Here is a 20,500-nt window from a genome sequence, read left to right as displayed (position 1 = left end):
TCCAAGGAAAAAGAGGAAGAAGTCAGAGTCCTGTTCCTCATACAATGACATCACGCACTTAGCTGTTTCCACTACGTTTTACAACCAAGAGCTGAAAAGAACAATAGGGATTTTTGAGGCCTGTAAGCAGCACAGAGCTCAGGAAGGCAGAGAAGGCAAAATGCAACACGTGAGCGACAGACCTGGATAGTCACAAGGTGAATCATATGTTGAAAGACAGTGACAATCCCTATGTGATAGTTCTACTGTGTTTATCTGTTTGTTTTTTGAACATGGTTATCCTACCACCCAAGAGTATTAGACATCTACTCCTCTCTGTCAGTGGAAGCCTCTGAAACAGAAACTGAAAGAAAAAGAAAAGTATCTATCTAAACACCGCCTTTTAAAAATACTATTAAAATAAAAAAACCCAAAATAATAAAAACATATCAGCAAACCTACAGCTCCCTTTGACATATTAGTGACAGCAAATACTCATTTCAAATTCAAACATAGTGCTTTTCTACTCCTATACACCCTGTACTAATACAAAAGTCAAAATTTGAAAATAGTGCAACAGGAAAAACAAGTTTTAAAGCATAAAAGTTAAACAGCTCAAAGATCTTCTTCCCTTTCAAATGTGTAGGGGGTGAGCAATATCACAAAATTGAACAAAACCCCTTCCTACCTCATCTGGTACTTTATAAAAACCTCTAATGTAGAAGGATAAATATCGTTCTAGGCCCCATGCCTAGAAAGGCATATTTTTGTCTTCCGGACTTTGTACATCAGTTCATGAGAAGAAAAGACTGGGACAGAAGCAGTACAGAACAGAAATGGTCTCTGCTAAGGGGGTCAGAGGCAGATATAACTCAAAAATAAATATTCCAATTATTTGCAGGATTCTGTCACAGAGAGAAACTGTTGCCTTCAACCGGAGCAGCAAACCAGTGAGTCCAGGCTGTGCAGGAACATATTTATCTTACCCTCTATCTTACCTTATCAGACACATCTCCTTGTTCTATTCAGAAGCCAGCAAGTCATAAAATTCCATCTGTAATAAAAGGAAAAGTCCATTAATATCTCCTGATAACCTTACAACAGAAGGCTAACAAGCAGTTCAACAGGAAAAAAAACAAAACACAGAAGAGTTAAACTTCTGCTACAATTCCAGTATAACCTACACCCTAGGCAAGTAGCCCTCCCATCTGCAGCAACCTAGGAAACCTGGATTTAAAGATGTTGTAACATGTTCTGTAAGAAATACACTCTTCCTCCTTCAGCAAGGATAACAGAGGTGTCCAAAGCGTACAGGTTGCCCTGCCGAGTCATAAATAAGTCTGCAGCATCCTCTCATTAAACTAAATGAGGCTCAAATTACATAATGTGAATGGTTGTAAAATGAGACCAGTGGTAACAGCTAGAAATAATCACAGCAGCATTATACATCATGGAGACAATTTTCCATCAGTGGATCAAACCTGGGTATGCAGCACCTTTTATCTCCAGGCCAAGAAACTGTCAGCATGCAGCCTTTCTTAAATACAGTAAAGCATGCAAGAAACGGATGGAACAAAGCTCTCATGCATGAGTTTAAATGACGCCTACCCTGAACAAGCACATTTAATTTCTTAACATCTTTACAAACCAACCTTTCAATGCAAAGATGTTTCTTTAAGCAAACATGACGCAGTCTGGCATACCTCGGATCATAGGAAAGAGAGCTACACACCTACCCAACCAAATGGCAACCTCACAACTGTCAATAAAATTTACAGTCGTGATACTTGTACTTGAACAAACACTACTCTGTGGCACTATTAAGAAAAGGAGACATGACCTGCAAACCAGCTAGTCCATGAGTCACTAGGGCAGAAGAGAGACCTCCCATTTGGCAACTTTGGAAAGCATAAGAGCCTGCCTAGAGCGAGAAATGTGAATCAAGAATCTAAAAAACCAAACAAACCAACCTCTCCACACACCCTTTTGGCTTTTTCAACATCCTAGTTCAGTGCCAGGCTGGAAAAGGCCAGAAATGTCTAAGAGTGAAACGGCACACTTACGAGAGTATACTATTAAAAAAACATCCCCTAATCAAACAACACTTAATTTTTTCAATCCAATTGTCTGGAGGGAGATATGGTAGGAATGGAATGATTTGCAGCAAATAGTTTTCTTGTTTGCATAGCTATCCTGGTTTGATGCTACCAACAGTACCCCTGAGCCTAAAGTGCAAAATTAGATGCAAACAAAACATTGTGCTTTACTGGTGTGGCATCACTGACTTGCACTCTGGCTTCATTTTCCTTGGACACTGAGCAGCTGTTATGGCAACAGATGCCAGTGGGATCCACAGGTGCTCAGAGCCATGGCAAGGTGTCATCCTTCACCTTGCTGCACTGCCTTTTGCCCATCAGCAAAATAAGGATGGCAGCACTCAAGTCCCCAGCCGGAGGGACTGACTGGAAGCCAGGGTCCAAAATGGCTGCCTTGGGCCTTTTTTCCCTTTTTCCCTTTTCTTTATGAGTACATTAGTGTATACTTTAAATGCTAAAAAGAAGGGGGCTTTATCCAGTGAATACCATTTTCTCATGTTCTAGTGGTGACCATTTATTTTTTAGCATTACCAGAATAATATAACAATAAGTGGCTCAGTGTCCAAATGGAGATGTGTGACACACAGGAGGGAAGGGATGCCATCCAGAGGGACCCTGACAGGTTCAATAAGTGGGCTCAAGCAAACTGCATGAAGTTCAACAAGGCCAAGTGCAAGGTTCTGTACCTCGCTCAAGGCAATCCCATGCATGAATACAGGTTGGGAAGAGATTGAGGGCAGCCCTGAGGACAAGGACTCGGGGATGAAGCTCAACATGAGCCATCAACATGAGCCTGCAGCTCAGAGAGCCAACTGGGTCCTGGATGCATCTAAAGAAGCACAGATCAAGGGAGGTGATTCTCCCCTCTACTCTGCTCTTGTGAGACCCCACCTGGAGTAGTGTGTCCAGTTCTGGAGTCCCCAACATAAGAAGGACACAGAGCTCCTAAAACTTGTCTAAGGGAGAGCCACTAAATTGATCAAGAGGACTGGAGCACCTCTCCTATGAAGACAGGATGAGGAAGTTGGGGTTGTTCAGCCTGGAGAAGAGAAGGCTCTGAGGTGACCTTATAGCAGCTTTCCAACATCTGAAGAAAGCTTGGGTAGAGCTTTTTACACGGGTGTGTAGTGAGAGAACAAGAGGAAATGGTTTAAAATTTGAAGACAGGAGATATAGGTTAGACATTAGCCAGCTTTGAGCAACCTGGGTCTAATGGAAGATGTTCCTGCCCATATAGAGGGGTTGGAACTAGGTGACCTTTAGGGTCCCTTCCAATCCTAACCATTCTATGATTTATAAAAAAATATGACAACAAGACTTACACTACTGTGGGGTTTGGTTTTTTGCACTCTTTTTTGCATTCTTTTTTTCTATGAAGGAGAGATCTTTTGTCCATGTAACAGAAAAACTTGAACAAATGAGAGCCACTGACCAAGATCCCATTTAAGAATCCCTGCCCTCCTATTCTTCTGCCAACCCAGTAAAATTCCTCACAGCACAATCTCTTCCTGGCTGTTTTCAGAGAAACTGCAGCAATCATACAAGAACAATGGGGAAGTTTGTTTTACTCAGAGAGTAAATGTTTTGCAGTTTCCAATGTAAATATTTTAATTAATGGATTCTTTTTTTAACTCTCTACTGACTTACTTTTGTTCATGTTCACACAGAGTTATCAGGACAGAAGCAGCACTCAACCTGCATTACAGAGAGGAAGAAAGAAATACAACAAAGAAAAATTACACACTGACTTCAGAAAAAGCACCTTCATAAGCAAACTAAAACTCACTGGGCATTTGCTGGGGGAGATGTGGGGCAAAACCAATTAAACAGAAACAAGTCTCATTTCCTGCATCCGGCTGAGGGTCCGTGATGGTTCCCATTGAGACAGTGGGCCTATTATAATAGCCAGCTTGTGTAAAACCACAACCTAATTGGTTTCCAAAACAACATGACACCCAATGACCAGGTTACAAAGAAAAAATTACTATCTTTTTGCCTGAGCCATCAGTACAGTGGCTCCTAACTACCCCATCTCTGTGAATCCGCCCTACAGACACACGCAAATCTCCTCTTACTGATCCATAAACCAAGTGCTGTGGATGCTGTGAGCAGGATGGGATTCAGATTTCCTCTCTCAGGGCAGGACTGCTTTGATATTACAAATTGTGGCTGGACACAGATGCCAAACTGTTCTGCACATGCTCTTCTGGTGGATCCAGCAGCACCCCCAGGTATAGGCAGCTCTTCCATTTTGAATGGTGCCTCTCTCTACAGAAACCATCTTCCTACTCTACCCCCAGACATGGGGATAGACTTTGGATGCAGTATCAGCAGATGGCTGGCATTCAAGATTAAAAAAGGAAAAAAAAAATTCTTTTTTGAATGAAGTGGGACACAGATGGTGCCGTTTCTGCTTTCACAAAGCCTGACTGGGACATGAATGTAGACCTGTCTGAGCTGGGAAGCTCAACACCATACTGTGTTTCTGAAGAGCTGCAGAAACTACTGCACAGACCAGTTCAGCCTGACCCAATCCCACACGTGGCAGTGTTTCCCTTCCTCTGCTCTTATCTGAATGGGAGGTTTTGTTCCTTTTTTGCTGACCTCACTACCCTTGATACCTGTTAGCAATATCCTTCCAGAAGTTGAACGAGCAGCTCCATTGAAATTCCCTGTTTCCATCACCAATACATACGTTACCCAGGATAGAACCCTCACTATGTATTTCCAAAAATACTGCATTTGTACTCATACAAGATGGCTTGTAAGACTTCCCATACTCTGTGATTCTCACAGCCACCATCCACACCAGCAGCTCCATCACCTCCGGGACACTGTGGTGGTGGCACTTGGCTTGTCACATCCTGCTAGGCAGTACCTGGCACGGAAAAGGATGGAAAGAGGCCCACTGCTCTCTTTCCTGCAGGGGCTACTGACTGAAGGAGAACCAAGACCTCCTGATCACAGTTCACCAAGAACAAACTTTCCCCAGCCCTAAATGAGTAAATGCTAGCTATCAACCACTCATCATTAGGATGGAGGGTGGTTGGGAGAAAGAATACATGGCTTTTAATGGAGAGAGATCCTCTAACTTGGTAGCAGCAGGAGATGCTGGGGACAACGAGGCAATTGCTGTTTCTGCACAGGCAGTTTGAGGCTGTCACACAGACATGAGCAGATACATCACCCCCTCACAGTGTGCACCCACCTGGGTACCTGCCTCCTGTGAAGGGTAAATGGATACCGAAGGGTAACACTGTCTGAAAGCTCCCCTTGTGGAAGACTGACTCAGAAACGTGTGTTCACAAGACCTTTCCTGTCCCTGCCAATGCCACAAAGTGAAACTAAATCTCTTGATCCTGCATTTGCGTGTTATCAACCACTGTTGCTGCAATTGCACATGCATGAACAATGTCATCTCTAGCTTTCACACCAGCAAAGACTTTTTTTAAAAAAAACAAACAAAACACCCACATTTGTTTTCCCATATTCCCCATCAGATTTTCTGGCTATACATGCAACATTAAAAAACACAGTCTAAGAATCAAGAAATAAGTATCTCTGCTCAAAAGAGATTCTTGCAAAATAAACTCATAGCGCTTTTCCTGCAAGACCCAAGTGAAGAGGCAGACTTTGCATTAAGCCTTCAATGCACGCAGACTCTGGAAAAAGACCTCTCTTAGCAAGGGAGCAACCTAAGGCTTATTCTGGTCTTTCCATCTTCCTCTCTGACCTCTTCTAGGGCGCCACTGCACTTGGCTTTTTCATGTGCCTATTTAATCAGCAATGTGAAACTAGCACAACCTTACTGGGTTCTCTGTGGCCTTCTCATCAGAGCAAGGAGTAGAAACACTCCCCCAAGGAGCTGCACATTCTTAAGTCTCCTGTGCCCACGGCATGGAAAAGAGAGGGAGGAGAGAACAGATGAATGTTAATCTCTCCTCCTTGCCTTCAGCAGCAGTCTGTACTCTCCCACGCAGAGAAAAGTGAGGCTGTACAGTTTGTGGAGGCCAAACTGTCTGGAAAAATGCACAGAGAGAGAACTAATGGCAAATTCTCTATCAATTCCCTTACTGTAAGGAAAGTGAAAGTCTGTCACTGAGTTGCTTGTGGAAGAGGAGACCACAGGGTCTTTAAGGGGCTACTTTTATGCAAACCGCAGAGCTGGACTACTTGAGATTGTATCAGCTCAACAGCTCAGCTACTAAAATATTCTGCTCACACGATGCTTGTACCATACATCTTCTTACAGAGATTACTTTTATTAGCAGATTACATTTTTGTCTGATCATAGGAAAACAAAAAAAGGACCCAAGACAACTGGATGTTAATTCACAAATGTAGGACTCCCCTGCAGCCTACCTAACTCCAAACAGCAACTTCCTAACCATGAGTAGGTAGCCAATAAGCCCATAAAGTATTAAGGCTGGAACAGTCACTACCACACACTTCTTTAATTGGTTTGTGTCTCAAAGGTGTCTGTCAGCATGCAGTACTGTGCATTCATCAAGGAAGAGCATGGGGGAGAAGCTCTAAGCAGGAAACAGAAGCTCATCTTAGATTAGCACAGCTCACTCAAGTGTAGTGCTATGCTCAGATTTGGGTTTGATTTGCAAACCTCGTTGTAATTGCTAAGAGGATATTTGTAATTTTGTTTAAAAAGAGCCAGAAAACAATTGGTACTTTTAAAACCTATGTAATATGCACCTTGCACTTCCCTCAGCTTCTGTTTTACAACATCCTACTTCTTGCTCTCCCATCACCCCTTCCAACCAAAGACATCTGCTCTGATTGGTACCTCCCAGATCTCCAGCACAACATGTGCAAAAAGATGCAGCAGTGACAAAAAGATTGTCTCACAGCTGCAGGGGCCCGAGACAACACCAGCCCCCTCTAATCTGGTGAGTCCCTCCCCACCACCCCTAAACCTCTACCCAGCTTATTGCCTGTTGAAATGTCTTACAAATAAGCAGCAAAGTCCAATATGAACTTGGCTCCAAGCAAATTTTAAACAGCAGCTTGGTGGACTGGCAGCAGGCTTCCAAAATTAACAGACCTGGAGTCATCGTATTGCCTGAAGACAGCAGATCCTGCCCTCAAATGCACACACAAGCTACTGTGGGCATAGTTTTTATTACACTAATATCTGCCCAGTAGGAGCCACTCTCAAAGAGTTCACTTGCTTACCCTAATTTATGATAAATCTTAAGTTGCATTGACATAGTGCAACCAGTAACTTACCAAGGGCAAGGTGAAAGTTTTTCTATGGGTAATCCAGAGAAAAGAAAATCTGAGCCTTAAAGAGAAAACTTACATGAAGATGGGGGGTGGGGGAACCTCACTATTAAATGTTAGCATTTGTTAATATTTGGGTTTCAACTGTAGATAAACAAAAATCCGTCTGCCTGTGCACGTAATTTAGACTGTTTACACATGAAATCCAAAAGGATGTCCTCATTTTATAAATAATTTGATCTGATGACTACATGGGGAAAAAAAGTACAACTTGAGGCTACATACAGAGGCAAAACACTTGGCTACTGATGTCTAAACAGGGGGGCAAAGACTAAACATCAGAGCCAGTAAAACTCAGCAAATGGTTTATAGTCGAAGGGAAGCACATAGTGCACATTCAACACCCACCAAACTGCGACCCTTCTTGAACTTTTAAAGCTGTGCTCACCAGCAAGTAATTTTAAGTGTAAGATTCTCCTAGATGTAAACACTCCATCTGTTACTCATACCTGACCACGTAAGCCATCCAGCACTGCCCCACTCCCCCAGCTTGGTAGGCACAGCACATCACATAAGGAGCACTTGGGGAACCACAGGGCCAGGTAACACAAAGATGGCCCTGGGAGAAGTCGAGACTTCTCTCTGCCAGGAACGAGAAGAAAAGGTACCCAAAAGGCCTAAATTCAGACCCCGTAATTTGTTTTCCTTTGTCACTTGCTCCCGTATGTGCGCATATATGGTTGTAGTTTCAAGTGTATGCAATTTGCTTACTATCCATCACTTTGCATGCCAGGCAGTGGGGGGAACAGAAAACTTGCACGCAAGAAACTGATGACCCTATAAAGAAATGCTATTTCCAGCCAAAATTTGCTCTTCAGCTAATAAAATGCACAAACTTAAGTTTGTTTCCAGTTTTGTTTCTCAACTGAGAACTTCTAACAGCAACTTAAGAATATCACACACAGTCTCAGAAGATGGTGAAAGAGGTATCTGCTATCCAAAATTGAGTAGGCTTCCTAAATCAAGCAAATTATAATTATTTTTTGTGATGTTCCCTATTGTGTGCTGAAAGCAAAAGTGCCAGGTCATAGTTCAAATACATTGCACAAGGGCATGCTTGGAGTATAAAGCAAGAGGCAATCGAGGTCTGTATGCAGAAGAACGGAGGTGCTTTTTAAAAACAAAAACCCCCAAACAAGCAGTATACATATAATTTTGGTGTAGCTAAATTTAATTTTGCATAACTACTGATACTGTATATACAGTATCTGATATATACTATATATTAGAAATAGTCAACAACAAAGTAGAAGTTTGTGCTTTTAAGACCTGCATTTCTGACCCTGAGGAGCAATGAGGTCTGTGAGTATTTAACTTGAAATCAGTGACCACACGTGGTAAGAAAGGCTTGCCAGGATATGATCCTTAATTATGACTTCATCCTTCACATCTCCCTTGAAAAAGGATCAGCTGATACACCTTGCCCAAAGCAGCTCTTGCAGAGCACAGCCCAACCAAAGAGGAGACCACAGTGCCAAAAATAACAATTAAAAAAGTTTTCCTCTCAAATAATGAGGTATCCTTTATAATTCAGCCCAATAAAACCAGATTTGTCAAGTTCTAAATTGGGTTGCAGCAATATTTCATTACAGCATAAATCTTCCTTACACCCTAGTAAAGATGCCTAATAATTTAATGTGCTATAATTTATATTGTTTAAATCTGGAACTCGTCAAAAGTTCCCTGAAATAAGCATCTCTTTTACAGTCCATTTTCCATATAGGTATAAATGCCAAAATGTAAATGGTTCATATCTTTGCATGGAAAAACATTTGCAAAGTGCATTTACATGTAGACTAAGAAAGATTGTAATTGTCTCTCTTGGGTTTCTTAGGTAGGTCAGTGTACATCCTACAAAGGCTTCTGTATTATCCCATGGTGTTCATTGAGCATCCTTTTTTTTCCTGAAAGCAGCAGAACCTCTTGAAAAGAACTACACCAGCAACTAAAATTTCAGAAGAAAAAAGTGGGATTCCAGAGCCAGAACTTTTAGAATATTTAACTCTTCAGTATAAGTTTTTCAGCTGTTTTTTTTCTGAAACGGGTTATTACACCAAGTGCTGAAGAACAACTGTCTAATATTTTACTAATTCAGTTGATCATGAACAGACTTCACATAGAAAGAGATAAAAGAAAGAAGAGACTACTCAAAAGGACAGGGGGAAAAGATAAGAAAGAAGAGATACTGCCCTTATTTTTTATTAAAATCAGTAATTCCCATTCCCTCCCAGCTAATCAGGTTTATAATAAAATAAACACCATTTCCAAACAGTTATGATGTCCGCATAGCCCACCACTGTAAAAAGAATGCAACCACACCAAGCACTATGGAATATATATATATATATATATATATATATATTTCTTCATGAAAGAGATATGATGAAAAAGACTACATCAATTGAAGATTGCTTACAGGTTGAAAAAACAGTGATGTAATTATTGTCCTGTGGCTTCTAAGAAGTAAGCACAGTTTACATCCCTGCTTCCTGCTGTCTCACTTTACTGTTCTTAACCCAAGAATCACAAGACTGCCACCACAGCACTCCAGTGCTGGGATCATCAGAGGAAGCTGCAACAGGTCTGTTTTGCATCCCCCCAAGTCTCTTTTAATAGCAATTTGATAAAATCTGCGTTGCCAGTAGTTTAAATAAAAGCTGAACTGCCCTCTTATTTCCGACCTCTTTTGAGCATGCATGCTATTTTTTTCTTTACCTTGTTCAGCCAAGAATCACCCGTTATGGAGAAACTAATTCATGGTCTTCATCCTGCAAAACTCCACTAGGAGAAGGCCCCAGAAAGCACCTAAATTGAGTATGCAGCAATTTAGATGGGTTCTATTCTGCTTATCACAACGTTCCACTTCCTAGAGTGGACATACAGGCTCAAGTCAAGATAGGGAGTGTCACAACCATTCCACAGCTTGCTGTCAGATCTTTGAGACAATTTTAAAGGAAGAAAAAAAGTTTCTGTTTTGTTTTTAACTTCATATATTTTACACTGGAGCAAAGGCTTTAATAAAAATGTTGTTTTAGGTAACTAACTCACTTTTCCCTGAGATTAAATGTTATCAAAAAATTCCTAATAAGCCAGGCAATCTAAAGACAGTTCCCTGCAAAAAAGCTGAGTTAATACCATCCAAGGAATTTCCTAACCCTGTTTTTAGGATAACATACAGCTAACTCTGTTGCTTCTATCTTGGTTTCCACTCTGAAACAGGGGAAACTTTAATGTCCCCCTTGCTGTGTTTACCAAACCTTTAAGCCCTCCATGCTCTAGCCTCCCCTCATGGGTGCTCAGGCTGGGGTGGCCACAGGAGAGGGAGCAAGGCTGTCTGCAGGGCTCAGGCAGGCTTTGAGAGGATGCAAGGCTGTGTGTGTCCGTGTTGTGCTTTTTTGGAGTCAAAACGCTGGGGCAAAACTCTTTCCAGGAAGCTCCTTAGTCCATTTCTCCCAGCGCTCCTAGGAAACAGTACGTCTGAATTCTTTTTTTTTTTTTTTTTTTTTTTTAATTAAAAAACTCAAACAAAACAAAACTCAAGAATGCAGTGACATGAAATTAATGCCCAGCTAGTTTGCCCCCAGTTTTCAAGAACTGGGTTGGCTTTTCCAGCAGAGGAGGAAGTGTGAGGCCAGACACGGAGAGCTGCTGGGCTCATGCCGATCTGCATAAACTCCATGGAGCTCTGTAAAATTATTCTGCATTTATTTATAGCTCCACCAATGAATGCAAAATCTGGTTAAAACGGTTTTCAGATATTGAAACTGTACTAACCTAGCTGATTTCTGGCTTCTGAATTGCCTAATTCCTCTCTTTCTAAATTCACTTCCCCAGGCATCTCACTTAATTTAGTGCATCTACTACAATTAAAGTTTACTCTGTTCTGCTCTGTGCTTTGCATTTTATAACATCTGCATTTGTACATATGCAAGAAAATTGTTTTTAAACAAGTGGCACACAGTAAGTATAAATAATATCTGACCTTACATTACCAAATCACCAATACTTCAAGGAAGGATTTTTATTCAGCTAGAATTCTGCCTTAAAACACACACATATCCCAAAGAAAAAACACAGGAAAATACCAAGTCTTCTCCCTAGAGTAGTATTTACTTGCTGATAAAAGCCAGTATTTTCCTTAACTGGAAAATTTTTACAGCTGGGAAAACAATGAAAAAAAGTATTGGTTAAATTCACATGCTTGTATACCTGTTAGTTGAAATATTTCTTCAAGAAAGTTTAATCAGAGATATGTCTAACACAGGGTCACAGAAGTAGTGCAGTTCACAAAACAGTATCAATAAAAATACTTGTATAAACAGCAGAGGAAAGACATGGTAACGTTTATTACACAGGTGGATCATCTCACCAATCCGCTATGCCATTATAATTAACAGTATAAATTTTTTAATTATTACACATTGGGCTAGTCTTTGTACCTGGCCGAGTTTGTATCTGCTATTTCCAATGCACTTAAGTCTTGATTGTGAAATCAGAGTACACCAATTAAATTATTAAAACCCTCATCATTCACTACTGCCCTCCCTTTCTTCAAATCACATGCACACAAAAAACCCAAACCAATCCATCACTACCACCTCTCCCCAGAAGTATGCTTTCTAGGTTTTCATATACAAAAGATGCTAGAACTTGCCCCAGCTGATCTGCACAACTTTGATGACAGCATTTTCAAAATAAAAGGCAGGAAATTAGTCATGGTAGGGTAGCATCTCTAGGGGACAGTTTGGGTGGTCACCAGCAAGATGCACGTGGAAGGATGTGTGAGCAAGGATGATTGGTATCTACCACTTCCTCCCTTCTGCCAAAAATTAAACGAGGCGAGAGAGTCCTTCCTTGCTTACTGCAGCTCCATCCCAGGCACAGGAGAGGGCTGATGCTGCACAACTTGAAGAAGGGGCAAGACTAACAAATTTGGTGGGGAAAATTCCTGAAGGTAAAGCCATGGCGTTTCACCAGTTTGCTTGAATGGTTGAATGAACTTCTTGAAGTGCACTGGAGATCTACAAAACTAAGATCACAGGCCTGTAAGGGCTCAGACCTCTGGAAAGACAGTCTTTTCCAGTCAGCAATGGCTATGTGACACACCACCTCCCCATGGCAAACCCACAAAAAACCAGGCTTTTTTTCTTTTCCTTCCACATGTAGAAAGGAGGCATCACCATGTCCCAAATAACAGTAATAGGAAAAATTCACTAGGTAGAACAGGCAGTTTCTTTACAAGACGGTCCATGCCCCAACCCCAGCACAAACACTACAGCAGTGAGTTGTAAGCATCCCATTGGACTCACTCTGCAGGCAGCCAGCAAAAGGCAGCACTCATCCCTAAGACATCTTAGAAGTCAAAGCACCCAGCAGCTACCTCTTAGACCAACCCGAGCAGCTTAATTTTGAGTATGATCCAGGACTAAATCAGCTGTTCAGCTCTAATCCAACCGATTTCACCTGCTTCATAGAGCACGTGGTGGCTGTTTGCAGCTCACAAGGCTGCTCTCCCCAAGGACAGCACCAAAACTTGGAAATAGTCAACAAAAAGAAGTAAATTTACCACTGTCTGCAAAAGGCCAATATTGCCAGCAAGGAGACAAGCATCAGGTTTTCCTCCAGAAGCCATTTTGCTTGTCCAAGTGCCCTGCCAAACCCATCCAGCTTTCCACCATGACCATACCTTGCAGATGGGAAGTTTTTGGGCCTCAGAGACTGCAACCAACAGGCCACATCTTCCACCATGGGTCCTGCCAGCAAAATCAGAGACAATACCAGCATGGGCACAGAGGGGAAAGGAGTGATAGCAACCCAGGATGCAGCTCTGCCTGCTGAAAGATGAAGGAGCTGATTCAAGGAGCAGCTCTGAGAGAGAACCCACTCCTACCACACCTCAGAGCAGTGACAGACCACAGCGTGCCAAGCGCAGGACCCAGCAATCCTACTCCAGTGGAAATGTTTAATAGAAACCTACTTTTCTCAGCACTTCCACATTACTGACATAAACTGACAAAGGAACAAACAGATCTGAGAAACCAAAGGAAAACCATGCAGAAAGGCATCCTACTAGACAGAGAACATGCCTACTCCTAAGAGGAGAGGTGAAGAGATGGAAACCTACAAAATAAACCATAGGGCCTTAAAAAGTTTCCCGGATTTGCTTGCTCTGGCAAGTGAGCTGTATGTAGTCAAGGAATAAGTTGCACATTGTTCTGAAGGCTGTGGGACAGCTAGAGGAGGAGACCCCAAGTTCTCTTCAATGACCTAAATGACCTTGGGTGAGCTTCACAGCACTGACTTAGTGAATGCCCTCCAAAGGCCTCAGCCTGATGCTTTGCTCTCTTGTCACTTTCTTTCATGTACCCCTCCCAGCTTCTCTCCCTACCTTTTGGCTTCTTACACAGGTCAGAGCACAGCAGTGCAGCACAGGACCAGGTGATGAGGGAGCCAGTTTGGTCCTTCCCAAGCCCCAGGGAGCTGAGGAGGAGGAGGAGGAAGGAGGGGGGGACCCAGGCAGAAGAGCCAGGAATGGGTGCCCAACTTAGCTGGCAGCAATCACAATTTGGCCAAGCTCAGTGAACCCACCTGAAAGCACAGTTTTTAGTGGACTGGGGACTCCACACTATAAAGGCTTGAGAAAAAACTCCCTTTTCCTGACTGATGCTTTTCTCCTTTATCTCATTAACATCACTTGCTTATTTTTCCAAAAACAGGGAAGCTAACTATCATTTCTGCTCAGATCTGTATGACACAACTGAAGTCTTCCCTGTTCACACTGAGAAGCACCTTACAGAACAGATTCTAGCTGCCTTTACGTAGCTGTTTCAAGCTTTAATGGTTTCCCTTTAGACTGTCCACTTTCCAAGCACTAGTTTGAATTTTCCACAGATTTTTAACCACACAGTAATTACACAGGCTAGGTCCCTTTCTTTGAAACTTCAAATGTTAATTAACGTGAAAGGGCCATGTTAATAACTTTGGGTTTTTTAAGTTTTCTGGCATCATTACTCCAACTTCACACAGCCATGAAAGAGGAAAATGTATGCAAACAACAACAGCAAAAAGAAAGCTAGGACTAGGCTGTGAGTTAGAAAGAAAAGAAAAAATTGAAGGATGAATAATGTGGGAATGATGGATTGGGTTACAGATGTGACTGTGTGACAGGGCGCATATTTATATCACACACAAATGTTCAGTGAGTTGGAGTTTCTCTTTTGCCTTCTGTCATGTTCATTTATGTAGCCTTCTCCTACAGTATCTAATGAAAGCCGTGCTCTCTGATGATCTGCTGGATAATCTGGGGACAGAAAAGCCTCCTTTTGGCCCAAATCAGAGGTCGCTTTTTTTTCTAGGCATTTCTGGAAGTGAATAAAAGGCATATAAACTATAAACAACTCTGATCATCACAGGACAGAAGATGATACAATACAAAATCATACAGTGACATTTCTAGTTAAAATTCAAGTTTCAAGATCAATCTTTTTCAGCTACTGTAAATCAGAAAGATGCTGGGGGAAAGCAAAGCTTTTGAAGAGGTTTAGTGAAGAGGTTTAATATAGATAATATCCTATAAACTCTTCAGCATCACATTTATGAGCAGAAAGACATCTTTATTTCTACAGATAGGAAAGATGGAGTCAACAACCACCAAGTCACTGGTAAGAATTGCTATGTCATAAAATAACCCACAGCCATCTGTAATGTATAAGTTCCTCTAATGAAGTCGAATGTGCCAAGCCAGGCAATCCTGATGAAATACATTAGAAGTGTATAGACTTTTCAGAAATTAATAATTTGCATAGAGATGCATCTGCACAAAGGCATACGTGCACCCATGGTTCTGAAGGAAACTAAATTCTGACTTCTTACATCCATGTCTTTTCTTCACTGGAGCATAAACCTGTAAGATTATTAACTATATTAAAGCTCTGAAGTGGATGCTAAAGTCATGCTTTGAGGGCAGCATCAGACATTCCAAAAACATATATAAGCTGAATCCTAGTGCACTGTATAAAAGCAATCTTCAACTAGAAATATTTACTGTGATTAGTGGTACTTAAAAAGCACTCTCATAACAATTTTAATAGTTTAAAATACTGGAGCTTAGTCCCAAAGAGATGTAGCTAGCACTAAACTGCCATTTTAATGGAATTTTTGCACCCTCTCTCCACATTCTACTTTATAAATAAACCTCTAAAATTTTCATTGATTTTTTTAACATGATAGATTGAGCCTCTCTGGCAGAGAGGGCCAAAGAACAGCACATGAAAAATTACAGGTTCACAGTTTGTGAAAGGGACAACAATAACAAACCCCTCAAGGGAAAACAACTGCAATATAATGCATATATGCCTGCATTCATTGCTTTTCAGATTGGCACTCTGTATGTGTGTGTGTGTGTATATGTATAGATCTCAAGACTTTTTTAGTAAATTTACTGTCTGAAACAATTAAAAGCATATCATATGCAGTTATATCACATCCTGTACATCTTTTTCAGTTACAAAGCATAAACTTCACTTCAGTGTCTGACTTGAGTAGTGTTTGCTCTGAAGTGGTATGGGACATGCCATCAAAATTACCTCAAAAAGTTTTGCAGTAGTTCAAGGTCTAGGTTTTGCAGTTGAAGAAATAAAATCATTCAAGAAAGTTATTGTGTAAATATAGCTACAGCAAGCATAAATTAATAAAATTAGCTAATATTACAGGGTCCTCCACCAGATAGCTCATCAAGATACTGTCCCACTGACCCAAATATTTTAACCAGCTCTGCCCATGTGAACATCACCAAGTGCATTTGTGGTCAATCTGTGAGATCACCACTCCTCCTGCAATCCAACTCAGAAACATACTATCAATGGCAGAATGAAAACTTACTATCCAGGTGCATGGATGCATTTGTAATAGATGCATAATTGAAAAAGACATGAAAAATACATTCTTAAGTTTTTGGACGCAGAGAGTGACCCTACTTGGGTCGCGTTATCCAATTTTCAGTTACCAACATTTTGCATGGGATAACCACAGGTTAATTTCTTACACAGGGAAGAACATGAAGGACAACCCCCTGCCCCAAAAAAAAAACAAACAAAAAAGCCCCACAACAGAATGCCAGCAGCAAAACCTAAATTTAATAGTACAATTTAAGAGATTTAGCAGCATTCTGTCTTTATCCCATTTGGTTTATTTCTCCTTACTGCAATGTATTGTTTTTCAAATCTGGATCTGTTCACAATATATGTGCCCAGATTAAAAAGATTCCTTGAACACATGACTGTGCAATATTGTTTGAATTCTTCAGAGGATCTTTCAAACTCCTTGTGCTTAATTTTAGAAACAAGGACAAGAGAAAAAAAGAAAAAAGCCCAACAACGTCTGCCATTTCCGTATGTGCTCTATATTTTAATAGTTCTTTACCAGAAACTAAAAAAAAAACCAACACAACCAACAAACCCCACACAAAAAGAACATGAGGGGCATTATGTCTTCCTTGACACTTTTGAAATGTTAGACAGTTCTGAATTGCTGGTCTCTTAGAAATCTGTTACAGCCAGCTGAAAGTTCCCCAGCTGATAAGCAGAAGAAAAGTCAATTCAGAGAGCTACATGTGGGGATGTGAAGATGATGTGACCACAGTATCACAGATACTGGGAGATTCTGGCAATGCAATACACTCCAAAATTACTTTCAGTGGACACAATTGCATCATTCCAAGTCCAGAGTGACTAAAGTGTCCCCACATTTGCTCTCGGTGTTTCTTCTTCAAATGATTGAAGGAGATGTAACATCAACAATTACAAGCACAGTAGGAGCCAATTGTGACCTCATAGGTGTGTATGCAATTCAACAGCAACCAACAGTACAAGCATAACAGCTCAGGATGCTCAATAAATATACAGGGAATGGTGGGGTGAAAGAGTGGGTAAAACAAAACTAGAGATTTTATTCCACCAGCCCATACCACCTAAGCCACCAGCTAAGGTGCAACACATGTCCAGTAGAGGTCCTGTGGGTTGCTATGCACATTTGAAGGGGTAGTACTTTTTCTTTGATTCAGGCAAAAACAGATATACAGACCCAAAACCAGACCTACAGACTCCTCCTCAAAGGTGACACCTCTACAGTTGGAATGTATAGCTGCAGCAGTGCTACCCAGTGTGCTGTTGCTCTGCAAGGAACATGACCTTCAGAAGCCAAAATTTCCCTGTGGTCTTTTTGCTGGCACTAAACTCACACAATTCTTTATCCCCATGAAGAGACTGATTTTTAAATACCGCTCCGCCTTGGCTCGTAGGCACCTGCTACTGACAATTATCAGAGAACATATGTAAGAAAAAAGAACAGCATATGGCTATACAAATAACTACAGTGATGAAGTGCTCCTCACAAGCTCTAAAAGGGACAAGTAATCTCACCAGTTTTCCAACTGGCCTACCCAGCATGTGCCTGCACACACACATGGGGTACCATCAACATCTACCCTCTCAGGATATCCCTCAGCATTTTCCCCTCCATCCCCTTCTCTGCTGCTACAGAAGAAGATCAGAACCACAAGAGACAAAAAAACCAACTAAGAAATGTGTGAATGGATAACCATAGCTGTTGCATGCTAAGAGCCCAATCCAAAACTGTTCCTGCAAACCTTTCTGTTGGAGGCACCCAGAGGTCTCCTTGCCTTCTTACTGACGCAGAGTGTGGCTGGGCAGAGGCAGGAGGAGAAGCAAAATACCTACAAGGTTGCAGTGTTGGGTGGATTCGTTTCACTGGGGTTTTTTTGTTTTGTTTTTTTTAAAGTAATTTGGATTGGCCCCTTCCCCAGTGTCTCAGACTTCCCAAAATAGTAAAGAAAAATAAAACCATGGTGCATAAAGGACATTATGGCTGGAAATTCAGCAAGGGGAGAGCAGTCAGGATGGTTGTTATCCTTTTGCTTTGTCTCTGTGCACATTTGATACCAACACCACCACAGTACCAAGCCTGCTACATTCAAATACACAAATTCAACATCACATTTCCCCCTTTTCTCTTATTAATCTATTTATTTTTTTCTCTGGGAAGTTCTTTGGTTTAACAATTGCCTTATGATTAAAAAAGCCAGCAATCAACTTTTCCAGATGTTAACTTTATTTGATTTCTGTTTCCTTCTTCCCAGCTCCTCAGGATCTTGCAGGAAACCCCCACGTTTCCATTTCACACTTTGCCACAGCCTCGGTGTTTCTGGCAAAAATAAGGCACCCTGGAAGCCATCACAGTGGGCTTTCCACATAGGACACGCAGGTACAGCCTAAAAGCTTTAGTTCACAAACCTACTCAGTCTCACAAGGGCAGGCAGCTCCAGCCTGAGGCTGAGGGGACATAGGGACATACCCACATGAGGATGTGCCACAGCACACTCCAGACCTGGCCACCAGATCTGCCAAAATGCAACATGCCACCCCTCACTTAAACCATACAGCTGATACTCAGTTAATAACCCAGCAGGGAGGGCAAAAAACTGCTGAATTTCGCATGGCTGACATAGGCTGTGATGTAATTTCCACACAAAGCCTAGGGAAAAAAAAAACCAAAAACAAAAGAAACATCTTTTTTTTTTTTTCAGATCCAAGTTACAGAGATATGTAAACTGCTTGGCCTCCACTTCATATAAACAGTGTGAGATAACCCCAAAAGTTAATAAAGCTTTCAGCCTTCATTACTGCACTTCAGAGGACTTGAAGCCCAGGAGAGGATCAGATCTCTGGGAGAGCAGAGAGCCAAAGCACTTGTACAGGCACGCAGCCCCAGCACCCTCCCACCCAGCAGTGCCAGCAGAGTCTGGTTCTCACTCTTCGACAAGATGTTTGGGTTTTGTTGGGTTTTTTTCTTTTTGGAGGAAGTAATTTTAAACAAACTATCAGGAAAAAAAAAAAAACAAAAAACATGCTGTAACAACTCTAAAGGATTTTTGGTATGATTGTAGCTGAAATTAACAATTCTCTAAGGGCAAATTTAAAAAGTCGGGCAAAAGTAGTGAAAACCAGAAAGAAAGGGCATCTAAGAATTATAACAGATGCCCAGCTAAGTTAACAAATAATAATAATAATAATTAAAAAACATAGAAAAAAACACCGAAAGAGAAGTCTCTAAGTACCTAAAAATGTAAACTTACTGAATTTTGGTGACTCAGAAAAGGTGGCAGAATAACTACCTTTTTTAAAAAAATATTAACTTTTTTTAAAAAATAAAACCCCCACTTTTTCCCCTCAAAAGCAATCCCTTAATACAAACTTTACCCTAAGTGCTATGCACACCTATTATGCCAGTAAATAATTTTAGAAGTTGAGAATATTTACGAGAAAATTCAACCTGGAGGGTAATTTTCCTGAAGATTCTGCTTGGCAAATGAAAATAGTGCTTTCAACAGATGAATATCCTTCCCTGTAATTGTTATTCTGTTACCATCACATAAATTGGTATTTTACACAAACGCAGCTAATGAAAAACAAAACAACAAAAAAAAAAAAAAAAAAAAAAAAAAAAAAAATCAAACCAATCTGCACAGGACAGGGCAGAATAGCACTAACAACATGTATGCACAGGTTTCTAAATAATAATAATAAAAAAAAAATTGTTGCATAATTTATTCACTTTCCTAGTAGTTTCACAGATTAAGATAGCAGCACCATGAGATAACTAAAAGATTTCTTTTTTGCCTTCAGCTCAGTAATTTACAAGCATTCACATTTCACTGGGTTTTGTTGCTGTTGTTCAATGGGAAAATACTGTGGAAACGACATTTACCCACATTCCCAGTCTGCAAAGTTCACTAACTGCAGCTTGGTACAGGCACATACCCACCAAGCACCATAAAGAAAGATTTACAGTAAGCAGTGACTAATCTTTGCAGTGTATATTGTACATGTAGCTCTGAGTCAGCTTGAAAGTTTGTTCATTCACTCCAGCACCACTTCTTCCATTCTCCTCCTCTCTGATCTGCAGGCAGATCTGAAATCTGCCTTCCCTTCATTCAAGGAGAGCTGCTTATTGCCTTAATAGGTAGTAGATGCAGGTACAAAAAACTTACTGCTATTGTACAGGATTGACCTAAAAAAACAGAGACTTGCCTACACAGCAGCACAAAAACAAAC

At 41.0% G+C, this 20,500-nt stretch overlaps 1 protein-coding gene across 2 annotated transcripts in view; it reads right to left on the bottom strand.

The window, feature by feature from the left end:
- Positions 1 to 20,500, bottom strand: part of TRERF1 (transcriptional regulating factor 1) — a 97,488-nt gene that overhangs the window by 67,125 nt on the left and 9,863 nt on the right. For both annotated transcript variants that reach the window (XM_071739541.1, XM_071739543.1), the window contains exon 2: positions 978 to 1,033. The gene's annotated coding sequence lies outside the window, so the exon portion shown is untranslated. The remainder of the gene's footprint in view (positions 1 to 977; positions 1,034 to 20,500) is intronic.

Source organism: Heliangelus exortis, chromosome 3 (genome assembly GCF_036169615.1).
Source record: "Heliangelus exortis chromosome 3, bHelExo1.hap1, whole genome shotgun sequence".
In the NCBI taxonomy this organism is placed as follows: domain Eukaryota; kingdom Metazoa; phylum Chordata; class Aves; order Apodiformes; family Trochilidae; genus Heliangelus; species Heliangelus exortis.
This window is presented reverse-complemented; position numbering and strand designations above follow the sequence as displayed.